A 23,316-nucleotide genomic window follows, 5' to 3' on the forward strand; every position below is an offset into this window, starting at 1 on the left:
TATATGTTGGGGCATCTTTTGGGTATATGCCCAAGAGAGGTATAGCTGGATCCTCAGGCAGTTCAATGTCCAATTTTCTGAGGATCCTCCAGATTGAGTTCCAAAGTGGTTGTACCAGTTTGCAATCCCACCAACAGTGGAGGAGTGTTCCTCTTTCTCCACATCCTTGCCAGCATCTGTTGTCCCCTGAGTTTTTGATCTTAGCCAATCGCACTGGTGTGAGGTGAAATCTCAGGGTTGTTTTGATTTGCATTTCCCTTATGACTAAAGATGTTGAACATTTCTTTAGGGTGTTTCTCAGCCATTCGGCATTCCTCAGCTGTGAATTCTTTGTTTAGCTCTGAACCCCATTTTTAATAGGGTTATTTGTTTTCCTGCGGTCTAACTTCTTGAGTTCTTTGTATATTTTGGATATAAGGCCTCTATCTTTTGTAGGATTGGTAAAGATCTTTTCCCAATCTGTTGGTTGCCGTTTTGTCCTAACCACAGTGTCCTTTGCCTTACAGAAGCTTTGCAGTTTTATGAGATCCCATTTGTCGATTCTTGATCTTAGAGCGTAAGCCATTGGTGTTTTGTTTAGGAAATTTTTTCCAGTGCCCATGTGTTCCAGATGCTTCCCTAGTTTTTCTTCTATTAGTTTGAGTGTGTCTGGTTTGATGTGGAGGTCCTTGATCCACTTGGACTTAAGCTTTGTACAGGGTGATAAGCATGGATCGATCTGCATTCTTCTACATGTTGACCTCCAGTTGAACCAGCACAATTTGCTGAAAATGCTATCTTTTTTCCATTTGATGGTTTTGGCTCCTTTGTCAAAAATCAAGTGACCATAGGTGTGTGGGTTCATTTCTGGGTCTTCAATTCTATTCCATTGGTCTATCTGTCTGTCTCTGTACCAATACAATGCAGTTTTTATCACTATTGCTCTGTAATACTGCTTGAGTTCAGGGATAGTGATTCCCCCTGAAGTCTTTTTATTGTTGAGGATAGCTTTAGCTATCCTGGGTTTTTTGTTATTCCAGATGAATTTGCAAATTGTTCTGTCTAACTCTTTGAAGAATTGGATTGGTATTTTGATGGGGATTGCATTGAATCTGTAGATTGCTTTTGGTAAAATGGCATTTTTACTATATTAATCCTGCCAATCCATGAGCATGGGAGATCTTTCCACCTTCTGAGGTCTTCTTCAATTTCTTTCTTCATTGTCTTGAAGTTCTTATTGTACAGATCTTTTACTTGCTTTGTTAAAGTCACACTGAGGTACTTTATATTATTTGGGTCTATTATAAAGGGTGTCGTTTCCCTAAATTCTTTCTCGGCTTGTTTCTCTTTTGTATAGAGGAAGGTTACTGATTTATTTGAGTTAATTTTATACCCAGCCACTTTGCTGAAGTTGTTTATCAGCTTTAGTAGTTCTCTGGTGGAACTTTTGGGATCACTTAAATACACTATCATATCATCTGCAAATAGTGATATTTTGACTTCTTCTTTCCCGATCTGTATCCCCTTGACCTCCTTTTGTTGTCTGATTGCTCTGGCTAGAACTTCAAGAACTATATTGATTAAGTAGGGAGAGAGTGGGCAGCCTTGTCTAGTCCCTAATTTTAGTGGGATTGCTTCAAGTTTCTCTCCATTTAGTTTAATGTTAGCAACTGGTTTGCTGTATATGGCTTTTACTATGTTCAGGTATGGGCCTTGAATTCCTATTCTTTCCAGGACTTTTATCATGAAGGGGTGTTGAATTTTGTCAAATGCGTTCTCAGCGTCTAAAGAAATGATCATGTGGTTTTGTTCTTTCAGTTTGTTTATATAATGGATCACGTTGATGGTTTTCCGTATATTAAACCATCCCTGCATGCCTGGGATGAAGCCTACTTGGTCATGGGGGATGATTGTTTTGATGTGCTCTTGGATTCAGTTTGCCAGAATTTTGTTGAGTATTTTTGCGTCGATATTCATAAGGGAAATTGGTCTGAAGTTTTCTTTCTTTGTTGTGTCTTTGTGTGGTCTAGGTATAAGAGTAATTGTGGCTTCGTAGAAGGAATTCGGTAGTGCTCCATCTGTTTCAATTTTGTGGAATAGTTTGGATAATATTGGTATGAGGTCTTCTATGAAGCTTTGATAGAATTCTGCACTAAACCCGTCTGGACCTGGGCTCTTTTTGGTTGGGAGACTTTTAATGACTGCTTCTATTTCCTTAGGAGTTATGGGGTTGTTTAACTGGTTTATCTGTTCCTGATTTAACTTCGATACCTGGTATCTGTCTAGGAAATTGTCCATTTCCTGAAGATTTTCAAGTTTTGTTGAATATAGGTTTTTATAGTAAGATCTGATGATTTTTTGAATTTCCTCTGAATCTGTTGTTATGTCTCCCTTTTCATTTCTGATTTTGTTAATTTGGACGCACTCTCTGTGTCCTCTCGTTAGTCTGGCTAAGGCTTTATCTATCTTGTTGATTTTCTCAAAGAACCAACTTTTGGTTCTGTTGATTCTTTCTATGGTCCTTTTTGTTTCTACTTGGTTGATTTCAGCTCTGAGTTTGATTATTTCCTGCCTTCTACTCCTCCTGGGTGTATTTGCTTCTTTTTGTTCTAGAGCTTTTAGGTGTGCTGTCAAGCTGCTGACATATGTTCTTTCCTGTTTCTTTCTGCAGGCACTCAGCGCTATGAGTTTTCCTCTTAGCACAGCTTTCATTGTGTCCCATAAGTTTGGGTATGTTGTACCTTCATTTTCATTAAATTCTAAAAAGTTTTTAATTTCTTTCTTATTTCTTCCTTGACCAGGTTATCATTGAGTAGAGCATTGTTCAATTTCCAAGTATATGTGGGCATTCTTCCTTGATTGTTATTGAAGACCAATTTTAGGCCGTGGTGGTCCGATAGCATGCATGGGATTATTTCTATCTTTCTGTACCTGTTGAGGCCCGTTTTTTGACCAATTATATGGTCAATTTTGGAGAAAGTACCATGCGGAGCTGAGAAGAAGGTATATCCTTTTGCTTTAGGATAGAATGTTCTATAAATATCCGTTAAGTCCATTTGGCTCATGACTTCTCTTAGTCTGTCTACATCTCTGTTTAATTTCTGTTTCCATGATCTGTCCATTGATGAGAGTGGGGTGTTGAAATCTCCCACTATTATTGTGTGAGGTGCAATATGTGTTTTGAGCTTTAGTAAGGTTTCTTTTACATATGTAGGTGCCCTTGTATTTGGGGCATAGATATTTAGGATTGAGAGTTCATCTTGGTGGATTTTTCCTTTGATGAATATGAAGTGTCCTTCCTTATCTTTTTTGATGACTTTTAGTTGAAAATTGATTTTATTTGATATTAGAATGGCTACTCCAGCTTGCTTCTTCTGACCATTTGCTTGGAAAATTGTTTTCCAGCCTTTCACTCTGAGGTAATGTCTGTCTTTGTCTCTGAGGTGTGTTTCCTGTAGGCAGCAGAATGCAGGGTCCTCGTTGCGTATCCAGTTTGTTAATCTATGTCTTTTTATTGGGGAGTTGAGGCCATTGATGTTGAGAGATATTAAGGAATAGTGATTATTGCTTCCCGTTATATTCATATTTGGATGTGAGGTTATGTTTGTGTGCTTTCATTCTCTTTGTTTTGTTGCCAAGACGATTAGTTTCTTGCTTCTTCTAGGGTATAGCTTGCCTCCTTATGTTGGGCTTTACCATTTATTATCCTTTGTAGTGCTGGATTTGTAGAAAGGTATTGTGTAAATTTGGTTTTGTCATGGAATATCTTGGTTTCTCCATCTATGTTAATTGAGAGTTTTGCAGGATACAGTAACCTGGGCTGGCATTTGTGTTCTCTTAGGGTCTGTATGACATCAGTCCAGGATCTTCTGGCCTTCATAGTTTCTGGCGAGAAGTCTGGTGTGATTCTGATAGGTGTGCCTTTATATGTTACTTGACCTTTTTCCCTTACTGCTTTTAATATTCTTTCTTTATTTTGTGCGTTTGGTGTTTTGACTATTATGTGACGGGAGGTGTTTCTTTTCTGGTCCAGTCTATTTGGAGTTCTGTAGGCTTCTTGTATGCCTATGGGTATCTCTTTTTTTAGGTTAGGGAAGTTTTCTTCTATGATTTTGTTGAAGATATTTACTGGTCCTTTGAGCTGGGAGTCTTCACTCTCTTCTATACCTATTATCCTTAGGTTTGATCTTCTCATTGAGTCCTGGATTTCCTGCATGTTTTGGACCAGTAGCTTTTTCTGCTTTACATTATCTTTGACAGTTGAGTCAATGATTTCTATGGAATCTTCTGCTCCCGAGATTCTCTCTTCCATCTCTTGTATTCTGTTGGTGAAGCTTGTATCTACAGCTCCTTGTCTCTTCTTTTGCTTTTCTATATCCAGGGTTGTTTCCATGTGTTCTTTCTTGATTGCTTCTATTTCCGTTTTTAATTCCTTCAACTGTATGATTGTGTTTTCTTGGAATTCTTTCAGGGATTTTTGCGATTCTTTCAGGGATTTTTGCGATTCCTCTCTGTAGGCTTCTACTTGTTTATTAATGTTTTCCTTTGTTTCCCTAAGGGAGTTCTTCACGTCTTTCTTGAAGTCCTCCAGCATCATGATCAAATATGACTTTGAAACTAGATCTTGCTTTTCTGGTGTGTTTGGATATTCCATGTTTGTTTTGGTGGGAGAATTGGGCTCCGATGATGCCATGTAGTCTTGGTTTCTGTTGCTTGGGTTCCTGCGCTTGCCTCTCGCCATCAGATTATCTCTAGTGTTACTTTGTTCTGCTATTTCTGACAGTGGCTAGACTGTCCTATAAGCCTGTGTGTCAGGAGTGCTGTAGACCTGTTTTCCTCTCTTTCAGTCAGTTATGGGGACAGAGTGTTCTGCTTTCGGGCGTGTAGTTTTTCCTCTCTACAGGTCTTCAGTTGTTCCTGTGGGCCTGTGTCTTGAGTTCACCAGGCAGCTTTCTTGCAGCAGAAAAGTTGGTCTTACCAGTGGTCCCGGGGCTCAAGTTCGCTCGTGGGGTGCTGCCCACGGGCTCTCTGCAGCGGCAGCAACCAGGAATATCTGCGCCGCCCCTTCTGGGAGCTTCAGTGTACCAGGGTTCCAGATGGCCTTTGGTGTTTTCCTCTGGCGTCCGAGATGTGTGTGCAGAGAGCAGTCTCTTCTGGTTTCCCAGTCTTGTCTGCCTATCTGAAGGTTTAGCTCTCCCTCCCACGGGATTTGGGTGCAGAGAACTTTTTATCCGGTCTGTTTCCTTCAGATTCCGGCGGTGTCTCAGGCAGGGGTCTTGCCGCTCCTGGGCCCTCCCCCACGGGAGCCCAGAGGCCTTATACAGTTTCCTCTTGGGCCAGGGATGTGGGCAGGGTTGGGCAGTGTTGGTGGTCTCTTCCGCTCTGCAGCCTCAGGAGTGCCCACCTGACCAGGCGGTGAGGTCTCTTTCCCAAGGGGTCTGGGGGCAGAAAGCTGCTGCGGGCCGGGATCCGCGGGTGTGGGACTTCCGGTAAACACAGGACGTGCCCAGTCCTAGAGGAATTCTGCCTCTGTGTGTCCTGATTTCACCAGTCAGCTTTCTTGCAGCTGACAAGTTGGTCTTACCTGTGGTCCCGAGGCTCAAGTTTGCTCGCGGGGTGCTGCCCACGGGCTTTCTGCGGCGGCTGCAACCAGGAAGACCTGTGCCGCCCCTTCCGGGAGCTTCAGTGCACCAGGGTTCTAGATGGCCTTTGGTGTTTTCCTCTGGCGTCCGAGATGTATGTACAGAGAGCAGTCTCTTCTGGTTTCCCAGGCTTGTCTGCCTCTCTGAAGGTTTAGCTCTCCCTCCCACGGGATTTGGGTGCAGAGAACTGTTTATCCGGTCTGTTTCCTTCAGGTTCCGGCAGTGTCTCGAACTTCATTTTCTTTTATAACAAACAGGCTTTTTTTGTTAAACAGACTTATTGACTGTAGAGGGCCGCAATAACATTCGCCACCACAAGATGGCGGTGGTTTCCACTGTGCCCCATGTGGAAAGCCAGGATAGCTTTCGCCATTACAAGATGGCGCTGGCCTCTGCCGTGCCAGCCGACTTCCTTTCAGGAAGTTAACTGTGTGGGCATGTGCAAGAGTGCCTTCGTGCCAGGTCTTGTAGAACTAGAGTTTTAAAAAGGTTACTCATTGTCAGAGTCCAAATGTGCAGGGCCGGACATGCCTGAGGGAGAGCCAGAGATAGGACTTGCCAAACCAGCTATCAGCCCCAAGGACATTGACCATCTGTAGCCACCCCCTCCCCTTCCTTCACCCCCCTGAGTGAGATGAGCCACCCTACCTGCCTGCCGAGCTGCTAGAGAGTACGTACTCCTTGCTGATGTAATTTCGCGCCGAAAGTAACTGTGCACCATTTGAATTGACCGATCATGTGTAACCGCGAGAATGCCCCTAACCTCCCCTATATAAACCCCCGAGTTTGGAGGCTCGGGGTCGATTCCTCTGTCTCCTGTGTGAGATACGTGTCGACCTGGGATCCCGCTAAGACCTGGGATCTCGTTAATAATGCTACCTCGTGCTTTTACACCAAGAATGGCTACTCTTGGTTCCTGGGGGCACCCCATCCCACAATTGGAGCGAGAGACACGTCCCCCGTTTAGGGGTATGCTCTTTCAGTCTTTGCCCACTCCGGGGCGTGCCTAATGAGATCATGGGTAAGCGACCAATCAGGTGTGGATGCGCCGCACTAGGGTGTATATAAGCTGCGCCATGCCAGCGCCCCGGGCCTCTCCTTAAGATTCAATAAAAGTTTTAGCTGCAGTAAGGATTCGTGTGTCTGCGCATGCGTTTCCTGCTGGCGGGACGTTGGGCGCGGGACAATTGACACACTACATTTGTTTTGAAACACGACTCTGTTAGCTGGAGCTTAGATAGAAGGCTAACACATTTCAGAGAAAAATGTCTCCATTTCATGAGCAAAATAATGAAAAGGGGAAAGATTATATACTGAGACACCCCCCCCCCACCATGAAAACTGCAAGTGATCTTTTTCTTGGAATAGTAGTTGATTAGTTATAAAAATTTTTAATCTGTCATCAAAACTATTACCTGAATCTAAAAACGCTGTTGCTAGTATTATGTGACAAAGTATCCCCTCTCCTAGGTGCATTTTGGGTTTTAAGCTTTGCAGATTTTCATTTGGGAGTCCTTGCAAAGGCCAAGGTTGCATGCGGGTTGAAGCAGTTCTTTTTCTTCTGAGCCTGGCATGGCGGAGTATGAGCTTCAGACTTCAGTCCAGATCTTCGGGCTCCTCGTGCAAAGACTTGCCTTATCTTCTTGAGGATATTTTGCTCTCTTACTATGTCCTTTATCATTCTGGTGGGAAATATGGTACCATCCAAGTGATTTAACACTGAAATTTTGTGATGTATCAATGACAGCAGAATAAAGACGTTTGTGTCATGGGTAAAATCATTTTTACACTCAGATCATCTCTGAGTTCTGCAACCCGTCTCATTTGAGATATGTTCCCTTCTTTATCAACTATTCTGTTGGCATCCTGCTATAATGGCTGGTCCAACTCCTTCTTCGAGTGAAAGAAGCAACCTACTAAAGGGGGTGCAGGCACGACCTTTGTCTCTCTGATAATATAGGCATGGACACAAGATGTCTAAATTCATCCTTAGAACAGCACTTCCATTTACAGACACAGGTGGTATCCCCATAGTGTCAGGGTACTTGCTGCAGGAGGTGCTTGGACCATGTGTAAGTCAGGCTTTTCAAGTAACAAACTACTCTCTGGTATTTAGTCTGTAGTACTCTTCAACTTATATTCTGCATCTTCTCTTCTCATTCTCGCCCATTTCCTTATGTTTTGTCATCTCAATATGTCAAAAACCAGCCCATCTTCCACCAAGTATGCAATAGTGATTTTTTAGATTTCATTACTTCCCTCCAGGGCTCTGCCTTGGCTTTCTATGTAATGGATTTTACCCACTCGTCATCTTTTAAGTAGGTCCCTTCCAGTAGAATACATGTGACAAAAATACAAACAGAAACAAAAACAACAAAAAGGAGAAAAAAAGGAGAAAATTGTCCCTGTATTCCAGTAGACATTCAATGCCATCCAGATATGATATGAAGAGTAACATGTCTACCAGACAATGGGTGAATAGTTTTACCCCTTTTTGAAAGGGAAGTCTGTCAGTAAAAATGTCCTGGTTGTAGAACAATGGAGGTTTTTATGATGTGTTGATGGCATCAGCATAAACACACACTCATAAAAAGAGGTATGAGATCAGTTACAAGTCTCACAAAGCCCAAGCTGACCACCAATGTTTTGTATTGCACTTGATACTTTAGCAGGAATGGAGACTATCTTGAATTTGTAAAACTTATGTGTACATTGCAAATGTCCTGTTGCTCACCCGAATTTCTGCAATAAGGTGAGACACGAATCTAGCCTGACTTCTTTTTTTCAGTGCTAATGCGAATGCGAAACTCTCTCTTCCATTGCAACTCCACCCTTCTCTTCTCACATCAGATTACCAACAGATTGAAGGGCATAAGCTATGGGCACACACAGAGGAACTGAAATTCCACTAGTATTACTTATCTTTTATAAGACCCTGAGGGAAAATGAGATTCCGTCTATCAGTTGATGAAGTAGCAACAATGCATCTTTCTGTCTTGTACAAGTTAAGTAAGGAATTTCAGACATAGTTTATTTAACACAATGGCTCACACTGAGTAAATGCACAATTATTTATCTAAGATTTCAAGACACAGCATCTAAAGAAGGAGAAGGAGCTTTGTCTCTACAATGACAATTTTATTTTCATGTAAATTTCAGGCGGCAATTCACATGGGTCTTACAAGTACTTTAAGATTGATCTTCTGAGTAACTTAACGACTGGATATTTTCCCTGCTCCATATGCAGTATCAAATTCAGGTGAATATCATTCTATGTGAAAGAAAACCATCACATTTAACATATATTTAAATACACATTATAAGTGGACACCTTGTTTGAAAGAGAAGGAAATGCTGGGAAATCGAGTTATCAAGGTTTTCCTTCTAAACTTTGTAGGAATGCATCAAATAAAGACATTATGGAAGGAAACTTCTGCTCCCAGTTCCAAAGTCAAAGGAACTGGCCAATTTATGCCTAAACCTCCCTCATCTGAATTAATGTGATAAATCAGATGGAATTTTCAGTTCTTCAGGGTAATTGGATCTTCAAATTTATTTAATTATCCAGAAATCATGATTCATCTTAAAGCTTAATGTGACACTTGCTAGCATAGTGACTTAATCAGTTTGTCATTACTTGAAATGTGTTTATCTTCTGAAACAAAGGCCAGAGTTCATCTTACAAAATATTGAGCAAATTTGATTAGATAATATGCTCAAAAGGCAAATGAAGTCAACAGTTGGAACAGAACTGAGGATTCTGATTCATGTGCCTTTTGGTCAATTATCAAATGAAAGCTTGCTATATGCTTTTGGCTACATAAAGATTTCTCTGCAGTCTTGTTTTTTACATAGCAATATCAGCTATACATACTCTAGTTAATATGCAAATTAAAGTATGGATTTCTTAATTACACACACACATGCATGCACACAAATGAAATACACACTTGGAAGTATTCTAGTTATTTTTTTATATAACTAACATGATCATTACTATTAGTCATAAACAACTTGTTTGTCCATTACAGACAGTTTTCTTGATATCCTATCATCAGAGCAGGCTATTCTAATATGAAGATTCTTGTACCAGTACTGTAATAAAATGGGCTGTCAGTGAATTCATTAATGGAAGGGAAAGGAAGGCAAGGGTACATGCCATTTAGATTAAGCTATGGAGACTGTTGCCAGCCTGATTTTGGGTAAGGGAATTGACACTAGTTAGTTAAGGGTCAAGATCTTTAATTGAGGAGAATGTGAGCTGTAGGATGTCCTTTGTTTTGCTTTATAAATCATCTACAGTAATTGAAGGAATCCTTTCCACCAATGGGGAAGAGTTGCAAAAAAAGCTTGAAATAGGTAATCTAATCAATTCACCCCCCTTTCTCTCTGTCCTTTCACATTTTCTTCACTCCTTTCATAGGAGCTCAACGACATCCTTAAAATGTAGAATAATTGAAGCAGTTCAGCAAATTTTTGAAAATGCGTGTAATAATTCACATCAAAGAAACAATGGCAGTATGATTTTCCTAATGGCCGTAGTCTCGCTAGTGTACAATGCATTGCCACAAGATACTATAATCTTCTTTTATTAAATTTTATTTTATTTTTCCTCCATCTTTATTAAATTGGGTATTTCTTATTTACATTTCAATTGTTATTACCTTTCCCAGTTTCCAAGCAAACATCCCCCTAACCCCTTCCCCTCCCCTACTATATGGGCTTCCCTCCCCATCCTTCTCCCCTTATCGCCCTCCCCACAACAATCACGTTCACTGGGGGTTCAGTCTTGGCAGAACCAAGGGCTTCACTTTCCACTGGTGCCCTTACTAGGCTATTAATTGCTACCTATGAGGTTGGAGCCCAGGGTCAGTCCATTGTATAATCTTCGGGTAGTGGCTTAGTCCCTGGAAGCTCTGGTTGGTTGGCATTGTTGTTCATATGGGGTCTCAAGCCCCTTGGAGCTCTTTCAGTCCTTTCTCTGATTCCTTCAACGGGGGTCCCGTTCTCAGTTCAGTGGTTTGCTACTGGCATTCGCCTCTGTATTTGCTATATTCTGTCTGTGTCTCTCAGGAGAGACCTACATTCAGTTCCTGTCAGCCTGTACTTCTCTGCTTCATCCATCTTATCTAGTTTGGTGGCTGTATATGTATGGGCCACATGTGGGGCAAACTCTGAATGGGTGTTCCTTCTGTGTCTGTTTTAATCTTTGCCTCTCTATTCCCTGCCAAGGGTATTCTTTTTTCCCCCATCTCTATTAAATTGAGTATTTCTTATTTACACTTCGATTGTTATTCCCCTTCCCGGTTTCCAGGCCAACATCCCCCCAAGCCCTCCCCCTCCCCTTCTATATGGGTGTTCCTGTAGAGGGCCGCAATACGTTTGCCACCACTAGATGGCGCTGTCTTCCACTGCGCCCCACGTGGTAGGTCAGGATAGACTCCGCCATTGCAAGATGGCGCCAACCTTTGCCACGCCAGCTGGCCCCCCTTTCAGGAAGTTAACTGTGCGCATGTGCAAGAGTGCCTTCGTGCCAGGTCTTTGCCCACTCCGGGGCGTGCCTTATGAGATCATGGGTAACAACTAATCAGGTGTGGGTGAGCCGCACGAGGGTTTTATAAGCACCCCATGTTGGCGCGACGTGGCTTTTCCTCTTCTAAGATTAATAAAGTGGTCACAGTAAGGATTTCTAAATGTCCGCGTGCTCCTTGCCGGCGGGAGGTCGCGCGCGGGATATTTGGTGCCGAAACTCGGAACACAGAAAGCTACAACATCGCCGGTGCCAAGAGGAAGCCTCCGTTTCACGGAAGAAATCCAGAAGCTGTGAAATGCAGGTAAAAAAAACTCTGAGAGACAATGTTTAGCCTTGATCTGCTCCAGCTCAGTCCCCTGCCGGACGCGGCAGGTGCCGCTATGGTTGCTCTGGCAACCCTCGGGTTGTTTCTATTGACCTTTGAGTTTCTAGTTACCGCCAAACAGCGTCAGAGGTCTCGTGGGAACTGCCCAGCTATAACAGCAAAGCGGAGAGTGTTGGGGGAAGGGCGAGGCGACAGAGGGTCAGAAACAGAGGGTAGTGAAAAGTTGCAACGAGAAAAGGATCCTGATCGATCTCAAGCACCAGGCTCCCCTGCGGTCTTACCACCGCCAGAGGTGAAAGATTGGGGAAAGAATGCCCCGGGTGAGAAGGGAGGAGGTAAAAGGAACACAGTATTTTGGGAGAAAAACTTTGTCTTAGTGCTTATGAAAGGTGTAGTTAAGCTCCCGCGCTGGCTCTGGGGACGTCGCGGCGTCCGGGCGCTGACGCTACAGCTTTACAGAGTCATACTGATCAGATTTGATAGAGGCAGACCGCCTGAAAATTTATTCAGGAGAATCAAACAAAAGGACATCTCAGTGCCCGTGCACAGCCTGATAGAGTTAATATAATTGGGTTGTGAGTGAAAATACTCAGGGCTGTGTTTCACTTCCATACCATTGGCGAATGTCGGTCGTACTGCTCAGATAATATCTCTCAGTATCTTACAGAATTGGGTTTCAACACGTTGGTGGACTAGTCCAGGAATTGAGACAATCCATCGCCCATATCAGCTCTACTCGAGTGGATAGTCACCGTGAACACCATCTGGTTTTTTCCCTATTTGTCTATTGTTTGTCTCTGGTGCACCAGGATGTCCCCATGTCTGTCAGTGTATGTCTGTGGTTTTTGTTTCTCGTTGTCTAAATGTTTTATGTTTCATGTTCAAAAGAAAAAATGGTAAAAACTTTACCTGCTGGTTGTGCACACCTTGACTTGGTTTTAACTCAAAAAGGAACAAATGAATAAAAAACAGTTTCAATCAGGTTTTTAGAGCCCTGTGCCTGGAGCCAGGTGTCTAGATTAGCTGGAGAAGCTGACCAGAAGCTAAGCGTCTACACGAGCTGATCTTAAAAGCGCCAACAGCTTCTTCATACAAGAGTTGATAGCTGTTTCTCTTAAAAAAATCCCTGACTTATTACTTGACTCAACAGGTGACAAGGTGCTTCTCTTAAAATCATAGGTAAAAGGGTAAAAATGATGTTTGGTCTATATATTAAAGATAGGTGTAGCCACTTCAATTTTGTTTCTCATTGGTTTTAAATGTATAAATATGCTCTACTTGCCTTGGTTATGGACTATTGGCTTTCAAGTTATTGGATATGGTTAAAAAGGTATAATATTGGTAACAGAAAGTTGACATAAAGCTGATAATCTGGATGGAGTCATTCTAGATAGCGTGTGACATGGGCCAACCTAGGGAAACAGGTCTAAATTGAGGTAATTTTTTTTTTTATTCTTTTTTTTTTTTTTTCGGAGCTGGGGACCGAACCCAGGGCCTTGTGCTTGCTAGGCAAGCGCTCTACCACTGAGCTAAATTCCCAACTGAGGTAATATTTTTATGGAACTCTTATCCTAAAAACCAGGCTTCTAAAAGAATTTAGGACATTGTCCCTGGTTGAGGTATTGGAGACCCCACCATTGTGCATCCAAATGTAAGAATTGACAGTCAAACTTTGTAACATAATAGATAGACCTGGGGTGCCTTGGAGACTAGATTGTTTGTTGGAGGTTGAGTTTTGCTTTCCAAAGTTGTGGCTTGCCCTGAAGTTATCTGTATTCTAATGCTAATTTCCACTGCCCGGAGAACAGCTGCCTAGTCACGTACTCAGAACTCAGGTGACCTCGTGGCTGTGTTCTGGTGTTACAAAGAGAACTTAAAGATTGTGATTTAGGATTGCCAGTGTTACATTGACTAACTCAAACTTATTTTTAATTAAGAAAAAATCAAACAGGTAGAGATTGTTACAAGATTTACGAAGGATTGATAAGGTTTTGGAACTTGTGAGAACATTACAGCCAGTTTCCTTACTCCAACTGCCATTTCAAGACAGATTTAGAGGATTGATTTTATACAATTTGTTTTCGTCATAACAATTGTGAGTTTTCATTTCGTGAGCTTGCTTATAGTTTTAGAGAGCCCATAAAGTGATATCATTAAGAATGGCTAACAGCCTTATATAATTTTGTTGCTTCTTCAGTGTAAGAAGTTAGAACTTAAATCTTTCAATGTATATGGAAATTTTTATTACAAACCTTTGCTCTCAAAATGAGCTTTAATATTTGGGGAGTAGCTGTTACACTACTCCGGATAAGAATATTTGAAGCTAATTTTAAGCTTCTAAAGATATGTTAATTGGCTAAGTACCTCACCTTACTAGAGGACTTGGGTCTTTGTTATGCACATTGGAGATAAAACTTCAGCTGTGTTAGTACAGAGTTGTGGACTAGAGTCATGGAAGTATTTTGAATAGAAACCTGGTAAAACATATCTTATTCCAAACAACAGTTAATTGGTTACTACTAAATACTGATATTTGGCCTATTACATATACAAATTTTTCAGGCAAAATTGATAATTTTACTCTTTACATGCTTTTGTACTTCCTGTATATTTGTACATACAACCCATAGGAAATGTGATTACTGTATTTATAGGTGGTTCATCTAATGAAAAGGCTACAGGTATGATTGGATCACTTGTTTATTCTCTTGAGTTTCTATTGCTTCAACACAGATTATTAAATTCCATGCTTTAGCCGCTGTTTTTAACATGTTAAAAAATCAAGCTTTCAATTCATATACTGATAGCCAATGTGTGGCTTGTGGTTTACAATTGATTTCAATTACTTAATGCTTTATTAGAGGCAAGTTTTCTACATGAAATCAGTGAGGGATTTCAGTGTAAATGTCTGACAACTCACTGTCCCTTCAGTGCTCTGGCTCAGACAACTAAACAAAACCATAGACTCAGCTCTTTAAAAATGGTAATGGAGTTGATAACACACCCTCACGAAAAGAGGAAGACTCCATTTGTTTACTTTCTACTCCCAACCTCACCCTGCCAGCTCAGGGATTTCTAGTAAGACTGAATCTGGACAATATTTACAAGATTTGACATTTCTAATTAATGCTTATGTTTAGGTAAATAAAGTTTGTGAGGTGCTAGAGAAATGGCTTAGTGGTTAAGAGCACTAAATACTGTTCCTTTATAGGACATTTAAGAACTCAAACTGGATTGCCTGGGCTCTTTAGCAAGGGAGGACAAGATACCAGACAGATTATAGTCCTTACATAAGAACAATTAGTGAAAAAATCTCATTCTTTATATATCCAACACAATTATGCTGGAGACAATATTTTGGTATACAAGTCAATTTATAAATACAAGTGCTCAGTGTCCTCAACTTAATCCTCGAGGACTTACCTTAATAAATAATATCTTTACTATATCTTAATAAATAAAAAAGGGGAGTTATCCCTGTATGCTAAATAATGCTCCTTTTATTTCAATTTAAAAATTTTGGATGCCAAAGTTTATGGCACCCTACAACTAGACATACTTCTGCCTAGGTGAAATAGAGAGATCCACTTATTGACATGTTCCTGTCCAGATATTTTATATGGGGAAGAGGGAATGTTTGTGTTTTTTCTACAGGATGCTACAAGAGTGTGCCAGCTGCCTGGGTGGTTGCTGAGACTTGCTGATCCTGGTTATTCAGCTCTCCTGGTTCGGGTCCCTGGAGTCATTCCTCTGCCCTGAGAGGAAGATAGAAGATTCCCCTTCATCCTTTGTCATCACAGAGATTTTGCCGTTGCTGCAGTCAGTGTTACCGCTGCGTGTGTTCCCGTCCCACTGTGGCCTACGGTCAGACTCTGTACACTGCTGCTTCCTGGAGAAAACTGGACTCCAGCTGTTACCCCTGTCCCTTCATTTCCCTGGTGACTCTTGCTGCCTTAACTGGTAACTGGTGTTGTCATCTTACAGACTGTAGCTTCACAGAAAGCTACCTGTGTAAAGCTACAGTGACTGGAGAACTCTGTCCTGGTTTACAGATCTCAGAAATGGTTCCATTGTCTGCTGGTTGTTCCAGAGAAGAATGACTGATCCCGAACTGTCCTGGAAAAGACCTTGACACTTTCGATGCTATTGTAGCAGCCATTACTGCTGCAGACATTGTGTCTGCAGTGTCTAGAGTTATCCTCCCCCAATCTATTGTTAGACAAGTACAGTGGGTGAACTTTCTGGAGTAGTTACTAAAAATTGGGAATTCTAAATTTTATTATAAGAGCAGCTTGACTACGGTCCTAGGTGGTAACAGCTGAAGAGGACCATATGAGGTGCCCACTACTTATTGGGAGTGGCTCTGTTTGATGCAGCCCTATGCTGTGGATCAGTATTCATACCATGGTTGGTTTACAAACTCAGATCTCAACAGTAACGTGACAAGGCCATTATCACTCAAGCACTTGTGGCCATTGTACAAAGGGCCTCACCTGGAATTTGGTTATCTTGTTCAGGATTTACTCTGTATCTGAGTTGCCTGCTCCTCCACCCCATGGATCTGTGGGTCCATTGCACTGGGATTGAGAGAGACTCAGTGTTCCTTTGATCAGCCCTTGCACATCGCTGAGGTTTCCTCATTGCACGTGATAGGGTGATCATTTCTGCTATAAAATTATATAAATTATAAGGATGAGATGTAGAGGGCCGCAATACGTTTGCCACCACTAGATGGCGCTGTCTTCCACTGCGCCCCACATGGTAGGTCAGGATAGACTCCGCCATTGCAAGATGGCGTCAACCTTTGCCGTGCCAGCCGGCCCCCCTTTCAGGAAGTTAATTGTGCGCATGTGCAAGAGTGCCTTCGTGCCAGGTCTTTGCCCACTCCATGGCGTGCCTTATGAGATCATGGGTAACAACCAATCAGGTGTGGGTGAGCCGCACGAGGGTTTTATAAGCGCCCCATGTTGGCGCGACGTGGCTTTTCCTCTTCTAAGATTAATAAAGTGGTCACAGTAAGGATTTCTAAATGTCCGCGTGCTCCTTGCCGGCGGGAGGTCGCGCGCGGGACATGTTCCCCTCCCCATCCTTCCCCCATTACCACCCTCACCCCAACAATCACGTTCACTGGGGGTTCAGTCTTGGCAGGACCAAGGGCTTCCCCTTCCACTGGTGCTCTTATTAGGATATTCATTGCTAAATATGCAGTTGGAGCCCATCTGGACCTGGGCTCTCTTTGGTTGGGAGACTTTTAATGACTGCTTCTATTTCTTTAGGAGTTATGGGGTTGTTCAAATGATTTATTTGTTCCTGATTTAACTTTGGTACCTGGTATCTAGGAAATTGTCTATTTTCTCCAGATTTTCAAGTTTTGTTGAATATAGGCTTTTGTAGTAGGATCTGATGATTTTTTGAATTTCCTCTGACTCTGTTGTTATGTCTCCCTTTTCATTTCTGATTTTGTTAATTTGGACACACTCTCTGTGTCCTCTTGTTAGTCTGGCTAAGGGTTTAATCTATCTTGTTGATTCTTTGTATAGTCCTTTTTGTTTCTACTTGGTTGATTTCAGCTCTGAGTTTGATTATTTCCTGTCTTCTACTCCTCTTGGGTGTGTTTGCTTCCTTTTGTTTAGAGCTTTTAGGTGTGCTGTCAAGCTGCTGATATATGCTCTCTCCTGTTTCTTTCTGCAGGCACTCAGCGCTATGAGTTTTCCTCTTAGCACAGCTTTCATTGTGTCCCATAAGTTTGGGTATGTTGTACCTTCATTTTCATTAAATTCTAAAAAGTCTTTAATTTCTTTCTTTATTTCTTCCTTGACGAGGTTGTCATTGAGTAGAGCATTGTTCAGCTTCCATGTATATGTGGGCGTTCTTTCCTTATTGTTATTGAAGACCAGATTTAGCCCATGATGGTCTGATAGGTCGCATGGGATTATTTCTATGTTTCTGTATCTGTTGAGACCTGTTTTATGACTGTTTATATGGTAAATTTTGGAGAAAGTACCATGAGGTGCTGAGAAGAATGTATATCCTTTTGTTTTAGGATAGAATGTTTTATAAATATCTGTTAAATCCATTTGGTTCATAACTTCTCTTAGTCTGTCTGTGTCTCTGTTTAATTTCTGATTCCATCGTTTCCATTGATGAGAGTGGGGTGTTGAAATCTCCTACTATTATTGTGTGAGGTGCAATGTGTGCTTTGAGCTTTAGTAAGGTTTCTTTTATGTATGTAGGTGCCGTTGCATTTGGAGCATAGATATTTAGGATTGAGAGTTCATCTTGGTGGATTTTTCCTTTGATGAATATGAAGTGTCCTTCCTTATCTTTTTGATGACTTTTGGTTGAAAATTGATTTTATTCGATATAAGAATGGCTATTCCAGCTTGCTTCTTCAGACCATTTGCTTGCAAATTTGTTTTCTGGCTTTTACTCTGAGGTAGTGTCTGTCTTCGTCGCTGAGGTATGTTTTCTGTAGGCAGCAGAATGCAGGGTCCTCATCGTGTATCCAGTTTGTTAATCTGTGACTTTTTATTTGGGAATTGTGTACATTGATGTTGAGAGATATTAAGGAATAGTGAGTGTTGCTTCCTGATATTCGTATTTGGATTTGAGATTATGCTTGTGTTCTTGTCTTCTTTTTGTTTTGTTGCAAAAGGATTAGTTTCTTGCTTTTTCTAGGGTGTAACTTGTCTCCTTCTGTTGGGCTTTACCATTTATTATCCTTTGTAGGGCTGGATTTGTAGAAAGATATTGTGTAAATTTGGTTTTGTCATGGAATATCTTGGTTTCTCCATCTATGTTAATTGAGAGTTTTGCAGGATACAGTAACCTGGGCTGGCATTTGTGTTCTCTTAGGGTCTGCATGACATCTGTCCAGGATCTTCTGGCTTTCATAGTCTCTGGCGAAAAGTCTGGTGTGATTCTGATAGGTCTGCCTTTATATGTTACTTGACCTTTTTCCCTTACTGCTTTTAATATTCTTTCTTTGTTTTGTGCATTTGGTGTTTTGACTATTATGTGTCGGGAGGTGTTTCTTTTCTGGTCCAATCTATTTGGAGTTCTGTAGGCTTCTTTTATGCCTATGGGTATCTCTTTTTTTTAGGTTAGGGAAGTTTTCTTCTATGATTTTGTTGAAGATATTTACTGGTCCTTTGAGCTAGGAGTATTCACTCTCTTCTATACCTATTATCCTTAGGTTTGATCTTCTCATTGAGTCCTGGATTTCCTGTATGTTTTGGACCAGTAGCTTTTTCCACTTTACATTATCTTTGACAGTTGAGTCAATGATTTCTATGGAATCTTCTGCTCCTGAGATTCTCTCTTCTATCTCTTGTATTCTGTTGGTGATGCTTGTATCTAAGGCTCCTTGTTTCTTCCTTTGGTTTTGTATATCCCGGGTTGTTTCCATGTGTTCTTTCTTGATTGCTTCTATTTCCATTTTTAATTCCTTCACCTGTTTGATTGTGTTTTCCTGGAATTCTTTCAGGGATTTTTGTGATTCCTCTCTATAGGCTTCCACTTGTTTATTTATGTTTTCCTGGAATTCTTCCAGGGATTTTTGTGATTCCTCTCTGTAGGCTTCTACTTGTTTATTTATGTTTTCCTGTGTTTCTCTAAGGGAGTTCTTCACGTCTTTCTTGAAGTCCTCCAGCATCATGATCAAATATGATTTTGAAACTAGATCTTGCTTTTTCTGGTGTGTTTGGATATTCCATGTTTGCTTTGGTGGGAGAATTGGGCTCCGATGATCCCATGTAGTCTTGGTTTCTGTTGCTTGGGTTCCTGCGTTTGCCTCTTGCCATCAGATTACCTCTAGTGTTACTTTGTTCTGCTATTTCCGACAGTGGCTAGACTGTCCTATAAGCCTGTGTGTCAGGAGTGCTGTAGACCTGTTTTCCTGTTTTTTTTTCAGCCAGTTATGGGAACAGAGTGCTCTGCTTTCGGGCGTGTAGTTTTTCCTCTCTACAGGTCTTCAGCTGTTCCTGTGGGCCTGTGTCTTGAGTTCACCAGGCAGGTCGCTTGGAGCAGGAAGGTTTGTCTTACCTGTAGTCCCGAGGCTCAAGTTTGCTCGTGGGGTGTTGCTTATGAGCTCTTCGTGGGGGCAGCAACCAGAAGATCTGCGCCGCCCTTTCCGGGAACTTCCGTGCACCAGGGTTCCAGATGGCGTTTGGTGTTTTCCTCTGGAGTCAGAGATGTGGGCAGCGTGTAGTCTCTTCTGGTTTCCCAGGCATGTCTGCCTCTCTGAAGGTTTAGCTCTCCCTCCCAAGGGATTTGGGTGCAGAGAACTGTTTATCTGGTCGGTCCCTTCAGGTTCTGGAGGTGTGTCAGAGGAGGCGGATTTGCTGCTCCTGTGCCCTTATCCAAGGGAACCCAGAGGCCGTATACAGTTTCCTCTTGGGCCAGGGATGTGGGCAGGGGTGGGCAGTGTTGGTGGTCTCTTCCGCTCTGCAGTCTCAGGAGTGCCCACCTTTTCCGGCGGTGAGCTCTCTCTACCAGTTTTTGATTCTTATTAAAATATTTTGTACAATATATTTTGATTATATTCTTCACCTCCCGCAATCCCTTCAGATCTTTCTTACCCACATAGCTCTGTGCTTTTTTCTTTATCAAAGAACAAAAAAACCTCAAGAGAGACAAACTAATCCTCTAGCTATTACAATATTCTTCATCTACTGCATTGGTTTTTAATCCTTGAGGAGAGGAGTTTGATAAACATACTATTTTTAGCTAACTCTACTTTCTACACAGTGTCTAGTTGTGGATCTCTGTGTTAAATGCTGTCTCCTGAAAGAAGAATTAAGATTTGAGTGATGGTCTGATTTATGAATGCAACATGTCATTGGAAGTCATTTTATTCCAGGGTTCCTTTAGCAAAATAAGAGTTGTAGTTTTTCTCTAAAGTCCATGACCTACATAGTCTTGGGTCTCAGCCACTTTAGTAGTGTCAGGTGAGTTCCACCTTATGGAGTGGGCCTTAAATCCAACCAAAATGGTTGATTACTCTCATACTATTAGTGCTACTGTCACACCCGTATATCTTGCAGGAAGGTTGTCTTTGTGGTCAATGGTTTTGTAGATGGGTGATGCTGCAGATTCTTTATACCTCCAGGAGAGTGCAGTTACTTGATCTTTTCCCCTTACTGCTTTTAATATTCTTTCTTTGTTTTGTCCATTTGGTGTTTTGACTATTATGTGACGGGAGGAGTTTCTTTTCTGGTCCAATCTATTTGGAGTTCTGTAGGCTTCTTGTATGTTTATGGGCATCTCTTTTTTTAGGTTAGGGAAGTTTTCTTCTATGATTTTGTTGAAGATATTTACTGGTCCTTTGAGTTAGGAGTCTTTACTCTCTTCTATACCTATTATCCTCAGGTTTGATCTTCTCATTGAGTCCTGAATTTCCTGTATGTTTTGGACCAGTAACTTTTTCTGCTTTACATTATCTTTGACAGTTGAGTCGATGATTTCTATGGAATCTTCTGTTCCTCATATTCTTTCTTCTATCTCTTGCATTCTGTTGTTGATGCTTGTTTATATGGCTCCTTGTCTCTTCCTTTGGTTTTCTATATCCAATGTTTTCTCTCTTTGTGCTTTCTTTATTGCTTCTATTTCCATTTTTAATTCCTTCACCTGTTTGATTGTGTTTTCCTGTAATTCTTTCAGGGATTTTTGCATTTCCTCTCTATAGGCTTCTGCTTGTTCATTTGTGTTTTCCTGAATGTCTCTATGGGAGTTCTTTATATCTTTCTTGAAGTCCTCCATCATCATGATCAAATGTGATTTTAAATCTAGATCTTGCTTTTCTGGTGTGTTTGGATATTCATTGTTTGCTTTGCTGGGAGAATTGGGCTCTGATGATGCCATGTAGTCTTGGTTTCTGTTGCTTTGGTTCCTGTGCTTGCCTCTTGCCATCACGTTGTCTCTGGTATTACCTCGTTCTGCTATTTTTGACAGTGGTTAGACAGTCCTATAGGTCTGTGTGTCAGGAGTGCTGTAGACCTGTTTTCCTGTTCTCTTTCAGCCAGTTATGGGCACAGAGTGTTCTGCTTTCAGGTGTGTAGTCCTTCCTGTCTACTGGTCTTCAGATGTTCCTGTGGGCATGTGTCTTGAGTCCACCAGGCAGGTCACTTGGAGGAGAACAGGTAGTCTTACCTCTGGCTCTCTTCTTAGAGCCAGGTGTCAGCTCTCCATGTGGGTAGCAACCAGAAGGGCCTGCCCAGCCTTTGCTGAGGACCCTGTGCACATGGGCCCCAGATGGCGCTAGGTGTTTTCCTCTAGAGTCAGAAATGTGGGCCGAGAGTAGTCTCCTCTGGCTTCCCAGGCGTGTCTGCCCCTCTGAAGGTCTAGCTCTCCCTCCAATGGGGTTTGGGAGCAGGGAGCTGTGGGCCAGGATCAGCGAGGTTTGGGCCCCAGCTCTATAATCTTATTGTCAAATTCCTAAAATAGGGGTATGATAGTACAGAAAAGCAGTATGTATCACTTTACACATTCAGCTCCCCATTAAGATATTTTAGAAATTAAATCTATTTGTTAAGTACTTCAATAAAATAACAATTATGTATAAAAATACAACGGAGAGAATTTTTGAAAACATATGATTGCAGAGATTTTTAGCTGAAAATAATATGCTAATATGTTGTAAAACATTTATTAAAACATATGAAACAACGGTTTTGGACCCTTCCAATGAGATAATCATTCTGGGGTAAGGTATTAGTTAATTAGCATAAATTAGTTATTTTCATTTTAGAAGGAATATCAGTGAACAGCATCTAATTTATACTTATAATTCCACAATTTAGGCATTTTCCCTGTTCCTATTAATTACATAAAATATTTGGTGATTAAAAATTCATGTCATAAACGGCAACCAACAGTTTGGGAAAAGATCTTTACCAATCCTACAACAGATAGAGGCCTTATATCCAAAATATACAAATAACTCAAGAAGTTAGACCACAGGGAGACAAATAACCCTATTAAAAATGGGGTTCAGAACTAAACAAAGAATTCACAGCTGAGGAATGCCGAATGGCTGAGAAACACCTAAAGAAATGTTCAACATCTTTAGTCATAAGGGAAATGCAAATCAAAACAACCCTGAGATTTCACCTCACACCAGTGAGAATGGCTAAGATCAAAAACTCAAGGGACAGCAGATGCTGGCGAGGATGTGGAGAAAGAGGAACACTCCTGCATTGTTGGTGAGATTGCAGACTGGTACAACCATTCTGGAAATCAGTCTGGAGGTTCCTCAGAAAATTGGACATTGAACTGCCTGAGGATCCAGCTATACCTCTCTTGGGCATATACCCAAAAGATGCCCCAACATGTAAAAAAGACACATGCTCCACTATGTTCATCGCAGCCTTATTTATAATAGCCAGAATCTGGAAAGAACCCAGATGCCCTTCAACAGAGGAATGGATACAGAAAATGTGGTACATGTACACAATGGAATATTACTCAGCTATCAAAAACAATGACTTTATGAAATTCGTAGGCAAATGGTTGGAATGGGAAAATATCATCCTGAGTGAGGTAACCCAATCACAGAAAAACATACATGGTATGCACTCATTGATAAGTGGCTATTAGCGCAAATGCTTGAATTACCCTAGATGCCTAGAACAAATGAAACTCAAGACAGATGATCAAAATATGACTGCTTCACTCCTTCTTTAAAAGGGGAACAAGAATACCCTTGGCAGGGAATAGAGAGGCAAAGATTACAACAGACACAGAAGGAACACCCATTCAGAGCCTGCCCCACATGTGGCCCATACATATACAGCCATCCAATTAGACAAGATGGATGAAGCAAAGAAGTGCAGGCCGAC

This window comes from Rattus norvegicus, chromosome 2 (assembly GCF_036323735.1).
Source record: "Rattus norvegicus strain BN/NHsdMcwi chromosome 2, GRCr8, whole genome shotgun sequence".
In the NCBI taxonomy this organism is placed as follows: domain Eukaryota; kingdom Metazoa; phylum Chordata; class Mammalia; order Rodentia; family Muridae; genus Rattus; species Rattus norvegicus.